The sequence below is a fragment of the Vollenhovia emeryi genome, unplaced genomic scaffold, assembly GCF_000949405.1.
Source record: "Vollenhovia emeryi isolate VEMERY1.0 unplaced genomic scaffold, V.emery_V1.0 DF939237.1, whole genome shotgun sequence".
NCBI classification, from domain to species: domain Eukaryota; kingdom Metazoa; phylum Arthropoda; class Insecta; order Hymenoptera; family Formicidae; genus Vollenhovia; species Vollenhovia emeryi.
The window spans coordinates 15300-25699 of NW_011967129.1; the positions used below are offsets into that span (position 1 = coordinate 15300).

At 46.0% G+C, this 10400-nt stretch overlaps 1 protein-coding gene across 1 annotated transcript in view; it reads left to right on the forward strand.

Annotated features, from left to right (window-relative positions):
- Positions 1-1461: 1461 nt before the first annotated feature.
- Positions 1462-10400, forward strand: part of LOC105560212 (cAMP-specific 3',5'-cyclic phosphodiesterase) — an 84383-nt gene continuing 75444 nt past the window's right edge. The window contains exon 1 of the mRNA XM_012009111.1: positions 1462-1588. The gene's annotated coding sequence lies outside the window, so the exon portion shown is untranslated. The remainder of the gene's footprint in view (positions 1589-10400) is intronic.

The following is a 10400-nucleotide window of genomic DNA, read 5'->3' on the forward strand; positions in this document are numbered from 1 at the left end:
CATCCGATAATACAGTTCGATTCCCGAGCAGGCCGAATAATCGCGAGTGCGCCGCATTATTCCTTTGTCCATCTGATAATCTCTTTATTTTTCCGACTACGGTCGACAGCAATCGTTTATTCATTTGAAATAACAGTCGCAAATGAAATTGTTCTGTCTGTCATGTCCCTGTCGTCTCCATTGTTTCGTCGCCACGGAGCGTAGGGGGATCGCGGTCGTTATCGCCCGCGCGTACAAATTACGCCTGATTTTTCGTAATTATTGCGCAGCAATCTCTTTGCGCTTTCGTGGTGTGAGGAAGTCCCTGTTGAGCGCGTAATCGAATAAGCGCGGGAGCCGAAGACCCGCGACCCAAGCTTTGTCATGTTTCACGGAAACGTTTACGCGATTCGAGGCTTGCGTAATATTACAATACTCTTTATTGTTGCCTTATACGGGGCGTATCGGTCAGCGCGAATCTCGCAACTTCGCAGAAAACGGCAATTCTGCACCTGCGTACCTTTTATAGAACGTACAGCAACGAAATATAACGCAGATATACAATGGTTCTATTTATAATATCAAGGCTGAGTCTCCTTAATTCCTTCCATATTTCATCTCCCTTGACATATTGATAATTGATTATTCGATTAAGGTTACTCGAATATCCGAACCCCGGGGCTCTCTCCATGGCGGGCGTTGCTTGGAGCGGGATTTTAATTTGGGGATTAGCTGCAAAGAGATTTTTAATTAAATAACAAAGGGTAAATCAGGTTCGTGCGTCTAATCGCATTTTCGCTAAGGGAATATTTACTTCGGACTTTGTAGAATCCCTCGGCGAGAGTGGAAACAGGGATCCCTTAGATGCGAGGTGAGGGGAGAGAGATAGGGGACTCCTATCGTCGTTAGATAAGCGAAGCGCAAATGTATACATATACATAAAAAATATATACACACACACACATACCATACGTACGTACACGCACGCGGTGAACCGATTCCGTTCGTCGGGAACGATCGCAGACTTCGGAGCGTGATGCGCGCAGCTATACTGGGTATAAGCAACAGACGCCGGCATGGCAAGAGTCAGTTCGCGTCCGGCACGCGACCGACGAGGTCGGTCGCATTTCGCGACGTAAGGATCGGCCTGAGTTTGATATTGACGTTTCCCCCGCGGCCTTGAGACATCGCGACAGTCGTCGGGAACGATTCCGTCCGATTCCGGCGGTTAATCCGTGATTAGCCGGGGTGTAGAGCTCTCTCTCTCTTGCTCTCGCGCGCGCGCGCGCGACCACTCGCGACCACGACACGTTCGCGCCGCGTGCGAACGTGTGCTGGTGCTCCGGTACCCGGGCGCATTAGAGCTGAAACGTTTCAACGATCTAATGACAGACTGTCGTTGAGTGTGCGAGGGGTGTGCCTGCCGCGAGGACCTCGAGACCACAAGTGCAGGGTAGATAAATCCAGCCGGTGCGCGCCTTTGGAACGAGTGCGAGAACCGCGCGATACTCCGATCGCAATCGCGCCGCGTGAGTGCAGACGCGTCGGGATTGCTGTTATTTAAGAAAGACAGAAAATGCGCTCGGTCTAAAAGTTTCGGCGAGGAAGAGTATGTGCATGTACACCGTACAACGTCTAATGTCTTCCGTGGGGAAACCATGGGAATGTATTCGATGTTAAGCGCGAGCGGTACGAGAGGGAACTTGGAAAATTTAATCCCCGCTCCGCAAAAAGAGCAGCGTTGGCAAGACGTATCGAGGAAATAATGAAACATATTTGTCGCGGCGGGGTCGAACGTTGATAGCTTGCGCCGGAGAAAAATAATTTCTTTTTTTTCCCCCCGTTATCGAAAGCAATCCGGGGCGCTCCCCATCTTCCATCGGCTTCGTTAGTTTTCTGTATCTATTCAAACATCCGTCGTAACCGAATTGTCATCTGTATCGCGGACACGTATCGGCTAGATTATCGGCCATGTGATTGCTTATATGTTTCAATTGGAAAGCATTCGAAATGATTCCGCGGCCCTGTTTTGCGACTATTACTGCTTCGCGGCGGATAAGCAATTTTGCTCGGCGAAAAATACGGATTTTTGCGTACCACGCTTTCCCACACTCGCGAGAGAATCTCTGATAGGATTTGGACCTAGCATTATGTTGGAAAAAATGGTGATAAATGCGCGGCGCGCGCAAGCGACGGCGCTTGGTCGTAGCCGTTGATTCTGATAAATCGATTTTACACCGTAGTCATTGATTGATATCGGTCTATTAATTGATATCCGCGCCAGGGACCTGGTTGCCATTGAATTTGGGACTTCATTGAGTTTGACGTCGTCACGTAAACCCGTAATGAATTTATCCACAGGGTACGCGTAATTGGACCCGATAAATAGGTTACAGCGGTGGCCCCGATACGAACCGAAAACATTACAGAAAATTTTAAGGAGAAACGTAACACGCCGTGAATAGAAAGGATGCTGACTTCGCGCGCCGGTCGTTCTCTCGCGATTGTGACTACGGAACTCGCGTCCTGCTTTCTCCAATTTAGAAAAATCCTCGTCGCATTTTCTCTGTAAATTTTAAATATACTTCTGCAATCTGTTTTGAAGAGAAAGCGTTACATGGGTATGTTAAGCTAAACGGAATGAGTCAGATTTAAACGATAGCTTGGAGATTTCGCCGAATGGCGAACGAGGAAGCCAAAGTACCAATGAAATATCGTTCCTGCGCGATTTTAACGCTATTAATTTTCATACAAATCAATTCCGTCTCAATTTATGTCCGCGCCATTTATCCGTTGAAGACACGAGCAATTTTTTTTCACCATTTTCGTAACATCGTTCCGAATTTACTTTGGCCAGGGCGTGTCTTTTCATTGCTTGCACAATGCACCGAAGGATTTCCCCGGCGTGCTATTTGCGTACTTTCTTCTCGTCCTTTCCAATCTTTCCTCATGTCGTGCGCGATTTTATCAAGAGCGCACTAATCTAGTTGCCCCAAGCGCAAACTTTTGTATTACGCTAATTAGCGTGTCGCGTTAATGGCTGAGCTCTTTGTTCGCGGAAAACAATGTTCCTAACAGCTCCGTCTCTGTACAGTAACTTTGGGAGTAGCTTCGAGGAGGACTTGGTGCGTTTTAATTTATTTACTATTCTTATTTTAATACATACGTATATCGCGACAATAACATCTTTATTGTACGTCGAAATCAGGGTTGGCTGGAAAAATCCAGGGGGTGGAAAAAACCACGGTACATTCCAGTTTTTACCGTCCCGGACTTTATTCAATGGAATAAATTGACAAAAATTAAAAAAATAACTAATACTTGAAATATATTTATATAGATATTAGTTATTTTTATAGTCTTTCATTAGATATTAATCTCTATTTTAAAAAGAAATCAATATAATAAATTTTTTAATTAAAAAATTGTTTTATTGAAATAAATACATGTTTTTAAAACGAGAATTTCGGGGATACTAAATTTTATATTAATTTCCAGTTTATGCGGGAAACAATACTTTTTTTTGCAGCGCTTTCTAAAAGTTTTCTACTTATCTTGTCGTTTTTAATAGAGAAGACCAGTTTTTGCCGGTTTTTACCACTGCATGGACTTTATCCAAAAATTGTGGAATTTCGCCAACCCTGGTAGAAATACGACGACGTACTCGAAAATTGTTTCGAGATTTTTCTAATCGTCGCGGAATAGCAAGAATCTAAAACATTTCGAATGCGGAATGATCGTCTGAAAATCTCATCCCCGAGTTTCAAGAGAACATGTTAAAGGTGACTTCAGATCCATTACCGCGGCGAAACCAGAAAAGTGCTCGGCATCGTTCGCATCGCGAGTTAACTCGTTTTTCCCACCCTCTTCCCCTTTCTGCTCTTTCAAACGCGCTTCGTGCCTTTCGAGAGGCAATTAAAGTAAATCAGAATATCTATCTAATGAACTAGTCGCATTAGAGATAAAAAAACATCGCGATAAGATATTGCACGGAGATGGATGGAGATAACCGGGACTTTCAAATGTTATCAGGCTGTGTTTTTTTTTTAATTAACGTGAGACAGCATTTCTCTCGACGTGACGTTTAAACAAAAAGGAATTGTAGCAAAATACAAATCTTCAAATCGCTCTCGCGGAATACGTTCGCAATTACATTTCCGTCTTCTCGGAAATCCATTTACAATCTGCTATCAGTGTAGCCTTCGCTCAACTATTACGGGAAATCGACCAGCGGAGGACTCAGTTATAAGTTGCTCCAATTAATCGTCCAGCGAGACGTCAAGTTATAACAAACTGTCGTCTGTTTCAAAGATATAGACGTCGCACGTTCTCGTTAGGAGAACTTTACGGATTCCGTGAAGGCTCCGACGCATCTTGCGCGATGCTCTTGCACCGCTTCATGAATGATGCATTCCCATCTTGACGTTTCTCGCTCTGTTTACCCGGCGGGGATGTCGTGGCAATATAGGTGTCCGTTTACTCTCTCTCTCTCTTTCTTCCCGCGGCTTCTCGGTGCTCTCGGTGCACCGCAGGAGGGTGGGGAAACAATTTTTCAAATAGACGCTGGTATCGCCAACTCTCCGCCGTGTCTGCGAGATCGCTGTAGACATTTCAAATTGGCTAGAAAATGAAACGCAGCGGAGAGCGTCGCGATCCAGTCGCGACTGTTAGGTGTCAATATTTCCTCGATAATTGAAGGAATTAAAAATTATTCGCTCGACCTACGCGCCGAAGAGCATAGCGATCTTGTTGAATAAAAATTGCGTAATACTTGTAGTTACGTACATTAGTCTTGACTCTCTCTCTCTCTCTCTTTCTCTCTTTTTTTTCCTGGTGTTTCTATTCCAAAATGTAATAAAAAAGATCACTCAATTAACTGGTAAATTGAAAGCGTGACCTGGATGAAAACTGTTCCCCCGACAGAACAGGTTATGCAGTTTGTAAACAATGGCCAACGCTTTCGCGAAACTCAAATAGGACTGAAGCACTAAATTGTCGAGTCGCACGAAGTACCGAAATTCTCTTTGGCTACGTTATCTCACGGCGCAGATAATACAATTGTACGTAAAACTGCGCGATGTGTGTTACGTCACGGCTCTCTGCGACGCGGGCCGTAATGTGGACTATTATTCTCTCGCCCCGTAATGGTCTTTTCTACAAATAACATCGTAAAGAACCACTCTGACCGAAAGGGCGTTTTGCGGGTCCTTTTTCACGCCCGGGGAGTCATATTCCTCGCGTTTATGATAATGTACCCGATGTAAATTGCGAGTCGTTACAGGGAAAGTTCGAAAAGCATTTTCTGGAGATCGTCTGTGTATAAATCGGCCAGTTAGAAGTGACGTATAAACGACGACAATTTGCACAAGTTTTAATGAGGGCGGAGTAATTACTTTCGATGCGTAATCGCGAGCGTAAACATCGCGAGTTGATTTGCCGATCAATAATGTCGTTCACCCGCCGCTGATCAGGCTTTCGCTACGGCGGGCCAGCTGGAGCGAGAAAAACGGTTCGGTAACAGGAGGGCTCGGGAAACACAGTCGCGCGTTGCGCAACCTCGATGTAAACGCACTCGACGCAAACCATCGGAGATAAATAACGGTCGGTGGAGATCTGCTCGCCGGGTCGGATGCTGCTGCGACGCGCGCACATGTGGGGCTTATAAATATCGGTAGGGAAACGGCGCCGTTCAAACGTTTCTCAAGATGAACGAGTACGCCCTCGTTATACCCCACGAAGTCGCTCCCAGACTGGCGCGAAGGGACTCGGGAACCATGAGAGTAACGCTACCGTTGACCCCCTTTAGGAGGCACAGCGGATGCGTTTCCACGCTCTCGCGAGCGAAGCCGCATCCGAAATTGCTGTACGTCGCAGTCCCGTAAGTGCTCTACACAATCTTCACAACAGTCGCCGCATAAGAAAGTATCGTGACGCGTTATCGACGAACAATTCGACGTGTCTTAATTACGTTGCCGCGCACCCGCCTGTAACGCGACTCAACGCCGCGCGGAAATTTATTCGTGTCTCGCCGCGACTCTCGAGTTTGTGGGTTTTCTGTTATTTTCATTTAGTTTATCGCCACGCGGAGAGACCGATATGGTTGCCACGTGTCTAATTAGGGTTGGCACAACTCCAATAAACGGTAATATTTGGGACAGCTTTATCTGTGGTTGTCATACGCACGTTGGTATGATAAGTAGTGGAGACAACTATATGCGTTTTGTGCAGCAAACTTAGCGAACGTTGCAACGCAAAACAATGTAGATGCCCTTACTGTTTATACGGCGCAACATTTTCATTTTAGTTAGTTTTGCCTTAGCCGGTCTTTCCGTGTACGTATGGGCCTGAGCAGAATGGCTGTCTTGTACTCTTAAGACGTAAGACAGTCATTGTGCGAGGAAGAAGAAGTGTACTTGAAGACAAAGGCTTAAAACATAAAACATTGTCAAGGCTGCCTTAATGGTTTAAGATAGCCATTCCGCTCAGGCCCTAAGAAGTACAGAGCACAGAGAAAAGTGACATTAGAGAGTAACATAAAAGGTGAGGCACCAACAAAGTAGCTTCAACGCTTACCTGATAAGAAGAGTTCACTTTTAATTCATAAAAATTGTTTTCTTTGAGGAGTAAACCGCCGAGGGCATTGCCAGGCATTTTGTGGGCATTGGTGGGTGTTACTTGGCCTTGCTGGGGTATCATAAAAAATCTTCTTCTTCCTCCTCGTGTATTAGGTTTAAAGCCTGTTTTATCCAGTTCTCGTTCTGGTACTTTGAGCACTTGGTTTTACTTCGGTAGGCTGCTAATCTTGCCGAGGAACTTGTGTAAAGAATCTAAAAAGATAAAACAAGATAATAAGATAAAGCAATGCCCACTGGGCGTTGGTGTATGTACATGATTTTGATCAGCGGTTTACCCCTCGGTTTTTTCCTCAATTAATCTCGTCGACCTGCGAATGTTCCTCCTGTAACGATAAATAATTCATTCATTGCTCGCGCGACATGAGTCACTTTCGAATCCTAGGGATCTAATTCGGCGAACGAGGAATACGCGAAGACACCCGCTGTTCTAAATAATCGCCGTTCGAAACGTTGATGCACACCGTGCTGTATCGCGCGAAGATGTTACGCTTTAAATCGTCTCGCCCGGCAGCGATGGAGAAGATGCATTAGGAAATGAGCGCGGAATAATCGACGGCGGCCGATAATCCAGCAATCACGGTTATACACGGGCACCGTAAAACAAGCATTACCTTAATGCAATTACCCTAATGCATGCACGCGATAGCGTACTCGCGCGGCGTTATAAAACGAGCTTTCGACGTGTACACATTTATTATCAACAACTACTCGTATATATCCGCCAAGTGACCAAACAACTCTTAAGCTCCCTCTTCTCCCGTCACCGAGGAACTTTCCTACGGTGTGACCCTTCTGCCCGCGCGAGCGCACCTTTCTTCCCACCTTCCACGAGACGCGGAAGAGCATCAGTCCGCGTCCTGATATTATTTGTCCGACAGAGGAATCCGCGGGCATTATCGCGATGGGAAGTTCATCATTTATCGCTACTTTCCTGACCCGGGACGGAGGCGGGAAGCGAGCTCGCGTCCCGAAATCGATAACGAGACCGTTAACAATCACGGGCTGCGAGGATGATCCGTGGATGGTACGCGCGTGTGCGTCGATCCGGCCAGCCTTCCGTGTCGTAAGAGGCGACTAACAGTGCGTTGCAATCGAGCAGCTAAAAAGCAACGTGAGACAAAACCTAGAGAAGATATTTTACGACCATTGATTATTACACAAGAAGAAGAAGTGAACCGAACACGACCATCGGTTAGCCGTGGCTCGATTTTGGATCAGAATCGAAATCAGGTGGCAAGCAACAAGAAGAAGAGGAAAAAGAAGAAGAAGAAGAAGCGCGTTTAGAGAAGAGTGCGTTCGCCCCACAGACTTCTACATACTATTCTATTCACCTAACAAGACGCGGTGGGACTCTTGCCTCACTTTTGAGCTCGAAATATAGTAGTTCAGTAGTATATAGAAGTCTGTGATTCGCCGGCGTAACGCGCGTTTCCGGCGGGACTCGCGCGTGAATTGAGCTGGCGTCAATTAGGAGTTTCGGTAAACAACCGATGGTGCTCCCGCGGCCGTTTAATTGCGCGCCGGGATGCGTAATTAATCATCGATAGGTACGCGGGATCAATTAACGCGCGACGTCCGTCGCGGTACAACGAGACATGGAATTGCCGCAGACGCTGGTGGACTAGTCACTCTATAATCAATTGTCCGAGCGTTTCGAGTCAGCAATTCTCGGCCCAATCCTTCGACACATCGGTACACGCCGAGAATTTTCTCTTAAAATTTATCCCGAAAATCATATACACCTGAAACAAGTCTGTTTGGAGTGAAACAAATTTCTTTGAATTTTGACCCAGAAAAAGAGATTTAGTCAGGTTAAACAAATGAGATACGTTAAAATCATATTTCTTTGAATCCATACTAAATTTTTAGTTACTTCTACTAAAACATCTCCTTAGATTTGAAGAAACAGATATGAATTCTCTTAGAAATTCCAGTCTGAGTCGAATAAAATTTTTGTTAAGGTGAAGAAGCAATTTCTTCGAGATTAAATAAAAGTCTAGTGAGGTGTCAACATTCAAACCAATTTGTTTGATTTCAAACGCATGTTTTTTTTACAAGTTGTGACCGTGCGCTCTGTCTTGATCGCCGATTACGATCGCCGCTGCGACGAACAGTTAAATATGTCGTGTCGCACCGAGATTTAATAAATAACGCTCGCCTTTATGCGTCCGGAGATTAATGATGGCCCGCTGGAACTAGCGATTCATGTATATGACATCTATCAAAATTGCGCGCGGATTTGCGAATCGATAGGCACACAGGCACGCACGAACCTGCTCGCAGGCGCCGGGCGGGCTTTTCGTGCCGAGTGCCACCGGATCAACGGTATCGGATAAATAATTTTTCCAACGGCAAATTTCGCGAGCTAAAGCGGCGGACATTCAATTGTGCAGCAACGCCAATACGATTGTTGCGCGAATTAAACCAATAAATTGCTTGAGCGAAGAGCCCTTATCTCGTGTCGCGTTGCGCGCAACAGTCACGTAGGAAATTGGTTGAAATTCGTCGAGAATTTAGCGCTGCGTATTTCAAACCTGCCCGCAGCGGGATGTCGATGCAGCCACCCGCCCGAAAAAGTCCGGCCCCTCGGTGAGATTTGCCTCCTCGAGTGGATAAGGCGCGGCCTGCGAATCGCGGAAGTGCCTATTAATGACAATATTTCAGTGCGCAACAAATATTGGCCGTCTAGGCTTGGTCCCGTCGTGTACAAACAAAACGCGCCTCGCCCGCCGCGCGTATCTCGCCCAAGGAATGTATTGTCTTGTTCGCGTTTCTCGCTAAACGGCCGGGCTGTAGTCGTCTTCACGTAACGCGCTCCTTTATCAATCGCACTCACGATCAGATTGCGCGGGGCGCAATCGCGGGCCTGCTATCATTGACAACGGCCGGGCTGTTAGTCACACCGTACGGCAAGGCTACGAGATTAATCGCAGTTTACATAATACGGCGTAATGATTGTTATCGCGTACGGAAAAAAAATGTGGTCGCGCTCGCGATACTCCGTCGATGTAAACAGAAAGGAAAAAAAAATTAATTAAGTGACGGGCGCATTATTGCAAGCGAACTACCGTGACCACGGTAACTGCTTGCTTCCGACTTTGCAGACACTCTTTGAAAACATGCAATTTTATTGCTACAATGCGCGGCGCAGCGAGGGCAATAATAGTGCACGCGGACTATCACGAAGCTATTGTATTGCCGCTCAGCCGCGCTCGTTCCACGAGTTCATACGGCTCGACTTTGTCCCGACGAACACTTCATTAAACAATTTGCTACGGAAATATCTTGAAAATTACGTCCCCGTATTTTTTTTTCTTCTTTACGTCGGCTGCGTTTTAAATTACCGAGGATTATCGCATCGATTCGCGCCCGGCTCTTCGCGGAAGTTCGCAAGCAGTTATGCGATAAACACCGAGATCCGCACGCGCGTGCGAAATAGATAAAAGATTCACCATAATGAGCACCCAGGTGACGAAATTTTCGCTCCAGTTATCCGCCAGAATTCCCCGCGGGTCTTAACTAGATATATTTATGACGCAACGTGAGCTAAAAAGGATACAACTCGACATCTCTTGGCATCGTAAGAAGACACTTGCACATCGTTAGCGTAATGAGGAAGATTTCGCCGCCCATTTTATGCTTCATCTAATTAAGGTCGCTCGCGTCGACAAATTTTTCTTCCACCTGCAACGTGTTGATTGTACACGGTGGCTGTGAATGTGTGAAGCGTATATGCGCTGTATACTTCGCGATCAAATTCTTATCTTTTATTTTCTTTCGAATATA